We start from the raw sequence: 15,698 nt of genomic DNA on the forward strand, positions 1-15,698 counted from the left end.
GACATTAGGGTTCAGTCTTGGTGCTGTACATTCTATGGGTTTGGACAAATGTATAATGACATGTATCTACCGTTATAGTATCGTACAGAGCATTTTCACTGTCCTAAAAATTCCCTGTGCTCTGCCTATTCATCCACCCACGACTGTACCACCTATAACCCCTGGCATACACCAATCTTTTTACTGTCTCCATAGTTTTGCCTTTTCCAGAATGTCATATGGTTAGAATCGTATAGTATGAGCCTTTTCAGATTGTTGTTTTTCACTTAGCAGTATGCATTTAAGATTGGTCCATTTCTTTTCATGACTTGATAGCTCATTTGTTCTTAGCACTGAATAATATTCCATTGTCTGGATGTACCACTTTCATAATGTTTTTAAACATTCACTATTTCTCAGCACTTTTTCAGCTGTTTAAAACTTTCCAATTTTTTTTTTCTTTCAACTCAGAACCACTGGCAATGATAGGAATGGTATAAAGAGGTAGTAGGTTCTTCCAATACTTAGATGGCCTTGCACTCAGAGGTTATATTACACCCAACAAAGTTAGGTGTCTAAGGCAGCTGTAACACCTCATATCAAATCAACCATTTTCTAAACACTTCCTTTTTTCCTCAAGACATCGCCCATGCATTAAAACATCCTATGAGGTCACTGCATTAGAGACAGTTTGTCACAAAGGAGGTGATGGATCAGTTGGGTCCTTGTTTTCTGTTTTCTGAAGGGTGTTGGAATATTCTCTCTTCGGTAAACCAGAGTAGTAACCCCAGGGAGATGCTACATTTCCTTCATCAATTCTAACCCATCTTTAACTTTCTCTGCTATTACTTTGCGATCTCTGTGCACTGGGTAAGTTCTTATAAATGAAATCAACTTCTCTCTTTCTATCAAATTAAACTCATTTTATTTTACAAAAAATAAGCTAGGGGCTTCCCTGGTGGCGCAGTGGTTGAGAATCTGCCTGCTAATGCAAGGGACACGGGTTCGAGCCCTGGTCTGGGAAGATCCCACATGCCGCGGAGCAACTGGGCCCGTGAGCCACAACTACTGAGCCTGCGCGTCTGGAGCCTGTGCTCAGCAACAAGAGAGGCCGCGATAGTGAGAGGCCCGCGCACCGCAATGAAGGGTGGCCCCCGCTCGCCGCAACTAGAGGAAGCCCTCACACAGAAACGAAGACCCAACACAGCCCAAAAGAAAAAATAAATAAATAATAATTAAAAGGTGCTAATAATTAAAATTAAAAAAAACTTAAAAAAAAAAGCTAGACATTTATCACATATGCATGTAAACTATAAGTCAACATACGTTATACACATGAAAATATCGATTATAAAATCATCTAAGTTTCTCTTTCCTTTTCCTTTTTCCCTTTCTTCCTCTGAAAGCAGCAAATATATTTTAGGCCTAATTTCACTCAGAGGCTCCTTCACATCTGTAATTCCTTTGAAAATCTGCTGAAATAGGAATTACTGACAAATCAAATACCCTTATCCTTTCATGGCCTCGTTTATGGCATATTTACCACAAGTATCATATGCCAAATAGGCCGAATGAGAGAAATTTAAAGAGGATGGAGTGTTAGCCAACATCTAAATCATCTCGTTTGCCAAATAACATGAAAACTCAGTAACACAGGTGAATACGTTTTGTTGTTGCTTTAAAAAAAAGATTATAGATATCTAAAAACTTGGTCTCATTTTTAAAAAATGTACTCATAATGCAGGCTTACTGTTTTCCTAATAGAATGTAGTAAAAGACTATGTAGATACAGATTTAGCAAAATAATAATAATAAATATTATTATTCATGACCTTGTTTATTAAATACTTTATATACAGAAAGAATTTACTTTTCTTCATCAAATGCAAGTAATTTTTAGAAAACAAAGTGGATTTAAGAGAAAACATTTCTAAAAACCTGTTGCAATGATATTCTTTATAACCCTTTGTTTCTCCTGATAGCACTTGGCTGTGACATGAAAGTTAAGCTAGCTTTGTAACTGTCCGAGGCCTGGGTCGCACTACTTGTCCTCTCAGGTGTTTGTGGCTCCCGGTTTGGACTCAGATTGATCTCCGGTGGCCTCTGCCTGCTGTGACTTGAAGCAGGGTCTCAGTTTTCGGCCAGTGATTGAGGTCGGGTCGCGGCGGTGAGAGCACCGAATCCCAGCCACTAGACCCGTGATCACTGACAAGGTCCCGGCCCTGCGGCTTTGCAGAAAGCGAATTCCCACAAAGACAGAAAGTAGTGAAACAAGTAAAGTATTTATTAGGAGAAAAAAGAAGTACAGTACGTGTGGATAGACTCTCAGAGAGAGAGTCACGCCCTCGTGGCAGTTTGAATCACTTTTATGGGGTATTTCCTCCGGGTTTCCTCTGGCCAATCATTTTGATTTCCCTGCTTCAGAGTCTATATTTGGTGCATTTCAGGATTTTCCCATGTGTGCACGCGCATCTCTTAGCCAAGATGGATTCTACTGAAGAGGCCTATGGGTAGTGAGCATTAGTTGGCATCACTTAGCATCACTCCCCTTTTGACCTCCAAGGAGCTTTTCTGCACATGTGTAGTCGGGGAGGTGTCCTGACTTCAAGAATGAGGAATATGTGGTCTCTTACCTTCTATCTGGGCAGGGCCCAGCCTCCTGTCTCAATTGTCCTATTATTCTTGTCTTGGAGAATCGGTCCATAGGAAACAAACTCAACCTGTTTGCCCTGGGGGCCCATCTATCTCCTGCCTCAAGATCAGTCATTTTCCATTCTATTTTTTGGTTCTGATTTCCATTTCAAGTCTGAACCGCAGGAGAAATGTGTCACAGGGGCATTACATTTTTCCATGGATTGGGAATAGCAAGGCTGACCTATTTCACTGGGACATCTTAGGAAAAAAACCTTGCAAAGAAGGTGAAGGTATAAACTAAGAACAGTGTCTTGTGAGGTTTGCCAAGGTAATCTAGCCCCTGGCAGAAACATAAAAGTCACAGGACACCAATCACAGCCACTCATTCATAGTAACAAGCCAGTAGGGGTCTTGAACTCTTTCTTAAAGTAACAAATGTGGAGTGCCATCTGATTTTACATACAAATTCTAGCAATACTTCAACTTTGACACTATTTGTTCTACTTATAATTTACACTAGTTCTACATCCAGAAGTATAAAAACAAAAAGGGATAAAAGACAGAACATTCAGAAAAAGTTGATGGCAGAATTCTTTTTCCCTGTTATTTTTTAAAAAATAACTCTTAAACCAAGAATTTCTAAAATCTCAAATTTAAAATGGCTCCAGTTTTTTTGAAGTAGTAGTTAGTAATCTATTCTGGCAAAGTAAAACATTTGTTATAACTACCAGCATCATATAATTTTAGAGCTGGAATGACATTAGAGATTATTTATTCGTACACCTTAATTTTAATTCTAAAGAAACCAAAGCCAGAAAATGGGATGACCTAAGATCACAAGGTTAATTTATTCCAGGGGTGAGAATGACCTTTTGCTACTATTCAGGAGGTCACAAGTTCCTCAAATGGGAAGATAAGAGACTTTCACTTTTAAAAAGTTAAAAACAAATTATTATCAAGAGTAGAATAAATTCATCTAATACAAGGAAAAGGAGTAGGAAACTCTTCCTATTAGCCATCAGAAGAGAGGAATTCAGGGTCTGTTTAGTACTTATTTAATTTTACCTCTGGCAGTAGACAGAAAAAAACAGAGAACTGTAGCCATCCAAGATTGAAATACTGTCTATAAGGGTGGCTTATAAAACATTCTAAGTTGTACAGAGCTTTATGGCTCTTAAAGCTTTAATGCCACTATGATTTACCTTAGCCTCCAAGGACCTCTGCGAGGTGGGCAGGCAGTAACTCGTTCCCCCTGGTTTGCCTAAGAGGAAAGCCACTTGCCCAGATTCACACAGCGATTTCTCACAGAAGAGGTCCACAGATCCCAGCTCTAGCCCAGGGCCCCAGCACCACACCCAAGCAACAAACAACACCAGGATGGGCAGGAGGTAAGAGAATGAATGTCCTGTAGCTAAAATCAGAGCATAACATGTGCTGATCAGCGGCAAATGGCACAGGATATATTTGAGATGAAATATATTGGTCTCTATATACATATGTAAAAGAAATGAAATTGGCACCCTTAACCTATACACACTACTATACATAAAATAGATAAACCCCAAGGACCTACAGTAAAGCACAGGGAACTCTACTCAATATTCTGTAATAACCTAAATGGGAAAAGAATCTGAAAAACAATAGATATATGTATATGTATAACTGAATCACTCTGCCGTACCCCTGAAACGAACACAACGTTGTACATCAGCTATACTCCAATATAAAATAAAAATTAAGAAAAAATAAAAACAAGATTGAGGGTGGGTGAGACTTCCTTGTGCATTCCTCCTCCTTATAGCACGTGTGCCGATGGCCTCTGTGATGCTGACACACATGCACGTGCAGTGTGTGCACACGTGGATATTAAACACGGGAGCTTTGATGCATTTCTCCCTGAGCTCACCCCACATCTGTTCCGAGAAAGCCACCTTCCAGCACCCACAGTAATTCTGTCCTGATTCCTCTCTCTTCCGCTTTGCCACTCCCAGGATTTGTGTCCCATTTTTTATCAGAGACAGCAGACCTGGAAGGGCAGTAATGCAAGAGAAGCACACTGGCCTCTGGTTTTGTGTCACATCGCAGGGTCATCACATGCATGTCTCCGCAGGGCAATCGAAGGTGTGGAAGAAGCGCATTATTCTGTCCCCCTCCTTCCACCACCCTGCCTCGCAGGCCAAATTCAACAACATAAACTAACTAATCCACTAAACTTCCTGGATAACATTTGGATCACAAGTCATTGCTTGTTTTCTCTTTTTCTTGTTCCTTCTCTCCCTCATTCCCTCCCTCCCTCCATTTTTCTCTCTCTCTTCTTTTTTTTCTTTTTTTCCTCCCTCCCTTCATTTATTCTGTCCTCCTGTAGGGGAGGAAAACATTTTTTTCAATGCTTTTAGGGTCCCTGTCTGGGTCTGAAAATTAAACTGACAAAGACAGATCAACAGGAGAAAAGCATTCAGATTTTATTAAATTTTATGTGTACCTGGGAGCCTTCACAAGAGAATAAAGACCTAGGTGACCAGAGTTGGAAGCTTTTCTACATTTTAGATGAGGAAACTTAAATCTGTGAAGGATTGACAAGACACAGAGTTTTGGGCTGGAGCAATCAATGGTTGGGGAGGAACTGGGAAGATACGGTTTGTCTGTACAGATTACTCCACCCTGAATTCTCTGTCTCTGGTGATAAGACTGTCTTCTCTACTTCTGGTACAGGGAGGGCATCTTTCACAGGAAAGATCTATGACCTATTCTGGGGGGCAGCGGTCATAGTGACCATACGGCTTCTGCCATTTTCTCAAACTCTTAGTTTAAGACATTCAAGGTGCCAAGGTGTCATTTTGGGGGTAACGTGTCCTGAACCCCATCCCTTCCTTCCTTGCTTCCTTTTTCCTTCCTTCCTTCTTTTGTAATAATTAAGCAACAATTATTTCTCTTAGTTTAAAATCCAGATAAGCTGATCTTTGATTCTTAAACAGGCAGTCACTTGTAATTAGAAACGTCCTGAAGTTTTCTCAAAAATGTACATCCATTATTACATTTACTCCTCCTAGAAACCCTCTGAGCTCCATGTAGGGCATATAGTATATCCATTAAATAGGTTGTAAAATTGAGCTCCAGGAAGTTTATTTGCCAGTAGTCACTCATTCTTAGTAATGAGGGCTAGCAGAGGACACCACTCCAAAATACGCCTCTTTGGCATAAGGATTTTTTTGAATTGATATTTTAAGAAACTGCAGATCCAGGAGAAGCTCTGAAAGCAGACTGGAAGTTACCCTTTTGAAAGGGACACTGACATTTATAAATGTAATTTTTAAAGGGAATCTCCACTTGAAAATGTGCTTCCCTCCCTGTCCCAGGAAGAGAAGGATGGGTAACTCACAAGAGGATCTGGCCCTTGGCAAAGGCAGGGATTTAAATCTGCATAGCAAACCCGACTCTGGTTTACTGTGATTTTCCTGGTCATCTCCCGTAACTGGCCTGCCATTCCTATACTTTTCTTTCTTTTGTCTTTAGCTGACGATAGTATTCAAGGTGGTGGCTTGGGCCATCTCAGGGAGTTGCTCAGCTTTTCTGGGTATTTACCGCATATACAGGAGGTGTACATGTTATTAAACTTCTGTTTACTTTTCTCCTGTTAATATATCTTTTATAAAGGGAGTCCCAGCCAAGAACTCAGAAGGGTAGAGGGGTTATTATTTTTCCTCCCTAACTGCAAACTACTTGTTCCACTGCACTTGGACACTGTGACAGCTGTAGTGCCTTTGAACACATCTACACACACAGACAGGTTTACACACACACACACACACACACACACACACACTGCTGCTTTAAATGGTGTTCTTAAGGGTTTGAGATCAAGTGTACTGCTTTACCAAAATATTTTCTTTCCTCTCTGTGCCCTTTAACTTCACGCTTTCCACAGACACAGGAGATTATCTGAAAAGTTCCTGTATGTACTAATCCTCTCATGGTATTTTCTGGTCATTCAAATTCTCATCTTTTTCAAGAACCCTATTTTAAAGGAAATTAAAGCTATTTTAAGGGAAATTTCCATTTGCCATGTGTAACAAATAGCCTCTTCCATTCCTACAGTATTGGTTAGCAGCCCGTTTTTCAAACGGTTAATGAAAGGTTGGTTATATACTGAATGTAGCTGATTTGAGAGCTGTCAGCAAAAATCGTGGTATTTTTTAAATTAATTTCCTACCAGAACTACCTCTCTTGGGGACATGGTTAGTCTTCTCATTTTCTTGCTTTAATTAAAGATATAGAGACCAGAGAAGTGACTTGCCTATGGTCTCATTTGAAAGCAATATAGCCCTGAAAGCAGCCTGATTAGGAGCCTAAGTGTAAAATTTAGGTGTGAAGATCACAAGGTTTTCTGTTTTATTTCAATTTACAAATTACTTCTTCTCGGGTGCCTTGCTCAGTCTGGAAAGAACACCTAACAAGGGGCCAGTGACATGGCATTGTCCCTTCCCACAGTCTGCAGATCCAAAGGAGACTCCATGCCATTTTGCTCCTGTGTCCTACAATTCAAAGGGGAAAGCTCAGAAAAAGAATATTTTGTCCTCAACATTTCACATAATTTTTGGAGATACTCCTCTTCAATTTTGCTGAACACACTTTAGCAGTAGAGAAACTCTCTCAAAACTTTCTGGTAGAAGTGTCTCTTCTGTTTTTACTCTGGTGGACTGGATTAGAATAGCCCTAAGGAAATCAAAAGATTCCTTTGCTTTTTCCTTCTCAATAGCCCCAAACAGACTCCCTTCACACCTTCTCATCACAAACCACATAAAAATAATCATCTTAACAGCTATGAACCTGAATCCCCACTATGTTTTAGGCTGTGTATATGTATCTTCTTCCCATTCCATAAGTGTTGGGGGATATGATGACCATTTCACAGATGGGGTAACTGAGTCACAGACAGTTTCAGTTACTTGTCTAAAATCCCTAACAAAAGAAGAGGCAGAACCTCATAATCTCGCTATACTACACATTCTTTGTCCTCTCTCTTTCTTCCTCTCTCTTTTTTTTTTTTTTGGTTTTACCTATAAAAGATTTCATCACACAAATCTATGACTTCTAAAACTAAGGGAGCTGAGAGCAGCATTTGCCTCTTTTTTTATACCTCAGAAGCATATTTCTATGCCACATTACAGAGTTTTCGTCATAAAGCACTTTCTCTTTAATATTTCAAGTGATTTAGCAGTCCCATAAGGCAATTTGTGCAAGGATTACTATTTCCAGTTTATAGATGAAAAAAATTAAAATTATTTTTTACCAATTCATATTTTTAGCAAGAAAAGGAGCCAGCTCTCAACGTGCAGTGCTCTTTTTCCATTATCTAATATGAAAGTCTCAGTCTTATTTGGATTCACCTCATTCTGATTTTTCCACATTGCCTCCTCTACTTATGGGTCAACCAGATGTCTCTACTTTGCAATCTTCATACTTCCTGGTGTCACATTTGAGGATATGGAGATACCAAGGGTAGAACAGGGGAACACTGCAGGAACGCTCAAGACTTGACTTCTGTGATGCAGTGCTATCCTGGTCCACACCCCACCTTTCTGACTATACTCTCTTTGTTTATGTTTGTTCACTCTTCTTCCTTCTTTCATACTGTGAATATGAACATCGCCATGAACACTGCTCAATATCCCTTTGTGTTTCTCCCCCATCTATATCTTCTCCATACATTAGTGCACTCACTGCTCTGGCTTCAACCAACAATGTCAATCTTGATCCAGTTTTACCTACTCTCCCAATATCCCATCCAACACTGTCAACTGTTACCTCCACTTAGATGACATCCTAAGTTGAAAGCCATACTTACTGCCACCTACCCCATGAACCCTGCATCTTATTTCATTATTTCTTAAAATGCTACAGTCAATCATCCAAATATTTTAAAAATTACGGATTTTTCTGTGGTTTCTCCTTTAGTAATCCAGTTAAATCTTGGTCTAAAGTGGTTCTAACATGTGCATGGTGGAAAATGAACACGTTGCTTATTTCGATAGGAACAAAATGGTTTGGTATCTCTTCCTTTTCATTCATGTATTAAGAGAAGAAGGTACAATTCTTTACCTCGTTGCCTGCTTTACAAATTGGGAGATTATTTCTTCCCTACTTCTGAGAAAACATAAATCAGGTCTTGCTTATTTATCCTAAGTTTAATAGATCATATATAGCATGATCATATATAGTTTAATAGATCATATATAGCATTTATGCTTTGTATCTAGTATAATTATTACTAGTGCTCTTTCATTTTTCAAAACTGTATTATCAGGGTCTTTAAATTATGTGCTTACCCTACCTATAAGATCATTTGAAAAGGAGAGAGAAAGAGAGGGGAGTAAGAACCTGAGACAGGTTCCTGTGTGGGTTCCATGTGGCTTATGGGCCACATTAGCCTTTAAGCTATTTCTCAATCTGATTTGTACTCAGTCTGATTTGTCTAAGAAGCTTTGTACTTGGTGTTTCCTTAAACTGAAATGTTCTCTCTTCTTATATCTGCACGCATTTTGTTTCAGTCCTTGCTTAAAAATGAGCTTGTCAGAGCCTATATGTGGCCATCCTCTATTGGGTAAGTGCCCATTTCCATCAATCTCTGTTCATGCTGCTTAGTATTCTTAATAAAATTTATTCCTACTAGGCATATTTTTCTTGTCTGTATACCTGCCATATCTCTGCGTTAGAATTTAAGCTTTATAAGAGAAGGGAAGTTTTGCCTGTTATACTAACTCCTGTAGCTTTGGTGCTTGTCACAGTGTCTGGCACTTTGTGTGTGCTCCATAAATATTTTTTGAACAAAGGAATTCATTCATCTTGCATAACACACATCAGGTCCCTCTCGCAACTGCACACATTCTGCTCAAAGTATTCTATCTGTTCTCCACTCATACAAGTCTAAAGAATCTCAACCTGGCATTTCAAATATTACGGGTAAGTGGAAGGGGAAGGTAATTAGAAGTACTTGCAAATACCATATTAGGTATTTTTATATATAATAAACTACTTTACATGTGAAGATGATCATGAGGGATTATACAACTTGAAAATATAATGAGTAGAGGAACCTGGGACCAAACCTGGAAAAACCTCATGCAAAAATGGTAACACCTGCAACAGAAAACAATGGAAATCTAACTGGTTTCATATCAAGAGAAGGTCTTGACAAACCAGGGACATTGGAAAGATGGGGTGTGTTAACACCTTGCTGGATTTGAGGCATGTAATGAATACCATTTACAGAAAGGGAGACAATTCCAACATAAAATTGGGAATTGCATTACAGCAGGAGCAGTGGCTAAATTAGATCTGTTTCTCTTCCCTGGAGAAGAGTTGGGAATACAGAATAGCTGTTTACAAAGAATATGCGATGAGTCAGCATATATTAGATGAACAGACATAGTTTGTGCAACACCAGATAACATAAATAACTCCAATAGTTTTAAACAACAAAGAGATGTCTTCAATTAAAATAAGAAAAATCCGAGTCCTAGAGTTGCAAAAATGAGATGGAGATTTTTCATGCATTTACACATTTCAAAACACCCTTCACAGGAATACCGGATAGAATGCAAAACGTGATGAAACAATTTAACTGGATTACAAAGGTATGAAATAATCTAACTGAAAGAGGTGGGGAAAAAGATGCTGACCTAAGTTACCTTGGAAATGAGTAAAGTTTGTAAGACTAACGGCAAAATGAATTGTGGAAAATCACTGTACTCCAGTTAATAAAGTCATGTCCAATAGAGTACAGTTCTGATACTACCATACAGTATATAGGAACTGAATAATTAAACAGGTACTCACTTTTACCCTATTACATACACCCGTGTTTACATATAGAAATACCTATAGATATGTGTCTATACGTGGCTTATGCACACACATATATTTCCTTGCTCTATCGGCTGAGCATACTTAGGAACAGTGAGGCTGCCCATTTCCAGTGAGCATACTTAGCAACCAGATCTCAGAATTAATGCCATTCTCTAAGAAGGAGCCAAGGCTCCTTGGAGAAAGGGGTTACTGTAGGACTGAGGTAGAAAATATACAAGACAAGCCCAGAACATCTTGTGATACCAGGAACTAATACAAGTGCTGCAAAACACATCCATACAAACACACATGCACGGTGATCCAGGTATGTCAAAACAGGAGCCAACTCCCAGTCAAAGAGCTCCCAACGGCCAAAGCTGGAACAATCTGGGCAACAAAATAAAATTGGATTGTATCCAACCTATAAAACCAATACCTGTGACTCCATAAATGACTGAAAAAATAAGTATATGGGGAGAGTGGACAATTCTCCTTGGTAGAAGAATTTCAAAAAGTTTATGTAGGTACTCTGCCTTCAAGAGGATAGAGTGTAACTCTCCACTCTTTAAGTGTGGGCTGTGCATACTGACTTCCTTCTAAAGAGCACAGGATGAAAAGCGGGGAGAGTCATTTACAGTGGAGATACCTGACAAACACACCTCACCCAGGTGATCGAGTTTGCACCAACAGGGATAAGTCATGTGGGTAGTAGGTATCCTTGATATGACGTGAGGAAACGGCATTTTATCTCTGTAGTCTTCCTCCCACAAACCCATAATCCCTGTATAACTATGAGAAAAACAGAGAAATCTCAACAGAGTCATTCTACACAACACCTGACCAGCTGTCCTCAAAACTGTCAAGGTCATCAAAAACAAGGAGAGCCTGAGAAATTGTCACAGCCAAGAGGAACCTAAGGACACGTGATGGCTAAACATAATGTGATATCCTGCAACAGGAAAAGGGCATTAGGTAAAAGCTAAGGAATTTTGAATATAGTATGAATTTTAACTTTTACAAATGTATCAGTATCGGTTCAGGAGTTGTGACAAATATGCCACCTAATGTAAGACATTAATAGTAGGACAACACACACCACACACCACGTGGGTTGTATCCAGGACACAGGGCACAACCAGGAGCTGTAAGAAGCAGGCTTTGTAGTATCAAGAGGATGAGGTTCACCACCCCCCGTCCCATCCCCGGCTCCCACAGGAAGGTTTCATCATCTTGTTTCAGTAATTCCACGGCCAGCAGGGAACTAAAACCCACTACTCAGAGGTAAGCAGGAACTGCATGCATGTGGTTCATTTAATGAGGAAGATTGTTTGGCTAGGGGACTTTATTTTCAGAAATAGAGTGAGCAGGGAAATTTGTAGTGAGGCCATTCAAGGCCCTCTGGCTTCGAACGTCAAGGCAGCACATAATATTAATTTTGACCTTACAGCACAGTGGAGTACACGTGACCTCTCCGTAGTATCTCTACAATTATAGAAATCTAAAATGCTCAAAAATTAAAATTTAATTTAAAAAAATCATGAGCTATAATAAGCAAGAGGAAATGTCTCGTTTGGATCGATGGTTGAATCAGAACTTTAAGTTCCCACTGGAACTTATGGATGCAACTAAGCTTATCACTGCTGTATGATTAATCTTATACTATTACCTTCCAGGACGCAGAATTCCATCATTGGTACAGGGCCCAGACTCTGGGTCAAAACAAATATATTTGAATACTGCTAGGCCAGTTATTGGCTGGGTGCCCTTGTCAGGTTCCTTATCTTCCTTGGGCCTCAAATACTTCATCCAGACAATGGGTATAATAATAGTATCAATGTGAATGGTTGAAACAAATATGAAATAAAATAATCCTCAGATAACTGTCTCTCTATATCTATCTACATATCTTTCTTCTATTCAGGTTGTCTCCCTATTTAAAAATACACATACTCTTTATAATAACTTTCAAATCTCTCAATCTAACCCAACACAATTTTCAACTATATCAGCATTTCTGTCCTTTGTTTGGTTGCACTTCATCCTGAATTAACTTTGGTCAATGTTTTTATACTCTCCCATCCCCATATATGCTTTTACTAATATCATTCTCTTAATTTTATCTGCAGTCAACACACAAATGAGAAGTTTCAATACCCAGTTCAGATGCCACCTCATTAATAAATCATTTCTGGTTATTTTCAGCTGGAACAGATCACTCCCTCATCCAAATCACTTTAGCACTCTGTTTTCAAAAGTCTTATACTCATCCCATTATGTTTTGCATTATAGTTGTACTTATGCTTTATTTCAACTACTATATGACAGGCAATAGGGTGGAATCTCCCCATTTTTTACCTGCATTATTTTCATCGCACTGGGCAAACTTTGGACTCTGACCCCACAATAGGTATTCAGTAAATCTGAGTTCATGAAAGCAGTTATACTTCAGAGCACTTTGGTTTCCTATGGTCAATATCTCTGCAAAAAACATTTGGGTATTTGTAAATTCTTGAGCTGACAGATACTTAAAATGCAATCACTGTCAATTTGGCTCTAAGCTTCAATGCTGCAAGATCAAGACTCATCAGCAGCATATGCTTACCAATGATTAGCTGTCAAGTTCAAGCAAAAATTACAGCAGAGAGAGAGCAATACAAGTCAGTTGGAAAATATAATTTTGGCTCTGTGGCTTTCTTGTTTATATCTTCTTGGGTCATTGTCAATTGGTGCCAGCTATGAGGCAGCTCTTGCAGGAATCTACTAAGCGGAAAATCTATACATTTTAATATGCTTCTCCTGGTCCTGATGCAGTAGTCATTTAGCTGCAACAACACTGATGCAAGAACCAAGTGCCAGTTATTTCACTTGCCTTTTCTCAGTGCTTTTTTTGAGTCACATTCTTTTGTAAATTGGGTCAGAGCGGATGACCAACGTCACTGAAAGTTTTCAGATTTTTTGTTTCAGTGGAAATGGCATAACAATACTAGTTTTTGAAAAAACAGTCCCTCACATTTTGGAAAATAAAATCCTTAAAAGCATTCCCACCATCAATTAAACTCATGGAATGTCTTCCCTATATATAGGTACCTTAAGTTTATGATTACAGAAACATTATCACTAAGGGTGCAGCTAGACTTCTACCATCATAAATAAAGTGAATTGGTTAATATACATATTTTGATTAACTGTCATTAACAGATGACCTGAACTGTCTTTGATTTGTGACATTGACCAAAACAAACAAACTTGCTAACAACAGAAACCGTCTCAACAAAGAAATCCATAGTTTCTTACATATACCACATGGGTTAAAATATCTTAAATGCCCCAGTTGAAATACTCTAGAAAAATCTCTGAGACATACTAGCCAACACTTAGCTAATGTATGTGACACAACTTTTCAAATTAAATAAAATTACTTATATATATATAATTTATATATAAAGAAAGCTATGTACATATAAAATATATATATTTGCTGAAAACACAATAAATTACATAATTTTACGTATTCTTCTGGGAGGATCATATTTATTCTGAAAGCAATTAATGTGATTCAGTATATTTATAATAGAGATAAGATATTCATATAATATACTGCTCCATAAATAGTGTTCTTATTCTCATACTTTTAGGTCTTTATTAATTCATTTTTAACTTCACATTTAACTTTTCATTATGGTATTTCCTAAAATCGTCTTCAAACTCATATTCATATGCAGAGGCACCTCTCACCTCCAGTTATAGACTTCCCACATATTTCAGGAATTTGGGGGACAATTCCATCAAATCTATTCATCTTAGCAAGGAGAAAATAGACCCTTAAAAATACACTGACCTGTCGAAGCACAAACTGTGCTATTGATTCATGGTATGACGTTCTGGGCCCTTTACCAAGAAGATGGTAAAAATATAAAAAGAGTATCTCAACAACGAACTTAAGGATTAAAATAGTCTCATACTGAAGTCCATACTGTGTCCTGCATTATTTTTGAGGTAATTTCAGAATCTATTTTAATGGAATTTCAAACATCCGGGTCCTTTTGTTTCCGAGCCTGCAGAAGACTGGATGAAGCAAGTTAGAATTTTGGAACATGGGGTCTATACAAGGCAAAGACCGCAGAGAGCAATACGAGATGAGGTATGACAGCATAGGAACCAAATTGTGTAAAAACACAAAGATGTTTTTAAAAATCCGCTATTCTGGACTCATGCAATGGAGAAGCAAATCATCCCAGACATGTTAATAGCTGCTGAAGAGGCCAGCACATGGTGCTCAGAACACTAATGACGGGCTTAGGTATCACGGATGCAGAGAAAAGGAGGCATTGTGCGTACGCGTTAGTAGGGTGAAATGCAGTGCGCAATGACATCAGCAAGGGTCTGTCCACAATAGGTGACGTAAGATAAACTTCCTTATAAAGGGCAACTGTCAGTTATCCAGAAAATACACTTAGATGGACCTCCTCAGTTCCTGACAGTGCTAGTCAAACAAGATACTCACGTATCACATGCACAGGGTTTGAAGGTTAAGAAAAAAATGAGTAACAACAAAAAAAGCAAAATCTGATATCGCCATGTGATTGTATGGGGAAGTGTTGGCTACCTTTGCTCACAAAGTGTGTGTGTGTGTGCGTCTGTGTGTGTGTGTGTGTGTGAGAGAGAGAGAGAGAGAGAGAGAGAGAGAGAGAGAGAGAGAGAGAGGAGAATTGGGAATGTATACGAATTTTAACTGATGATTTATTTCACCCACTGGATGTATGGACTAGTTTAGTCTTATAGAAAAAAGACTTAACCTGACTCAAGTTTGCAAAAGCGACAGGGACGGCTTAGCTGGACAAACACACACACAGCACATATTCCATTATTTTATTAATTCACCTGCATCTACTTTCCTTATCTGCCTTTTACTTCCCTGGAGAACTTCACTGGATCTTGCCACATATTCCAGGAAGTAATCCCTTTATCTCTTTATAGTTCACATCAAATCTGTGAATAGACAGGGAAGATTAATGGCAGAACAAATCAATATCTCCTTTGTCCACCATCCAAAAACATGAGAAAACGGTATCCTAAGGAGAGAGAGGAGGAGGAGGAAACAACAGAAAAGTGGACAAATTCAGATCTGTTGTGTGATTAGTTGAAAAGCCCTAACAAAGAACAGTGTGGAAGCCGGGGTGGGTGGACACTAGGGAAAGACAGGGAGGTGTTGAAGAAAATCAGGATTTGGGGGAACTCAC

This window comes from Balaenoptera acutorostrata, chromosome 21 (genome assembly GCF_949987535.1).
Source record: "Balaenoptera acutorostrata chromosome 21, mBalAcu1.1, whole genome shotgun sequence".
In the NCBI taxonomy this organism is placed as follows: domain Eukaryota; kingdom Metazoa; phylum Chordata; class Mammalia; order Artiodactyla; family Balaenopteridae; genus Balaenoptera; species Balaenoptera acutorostrata.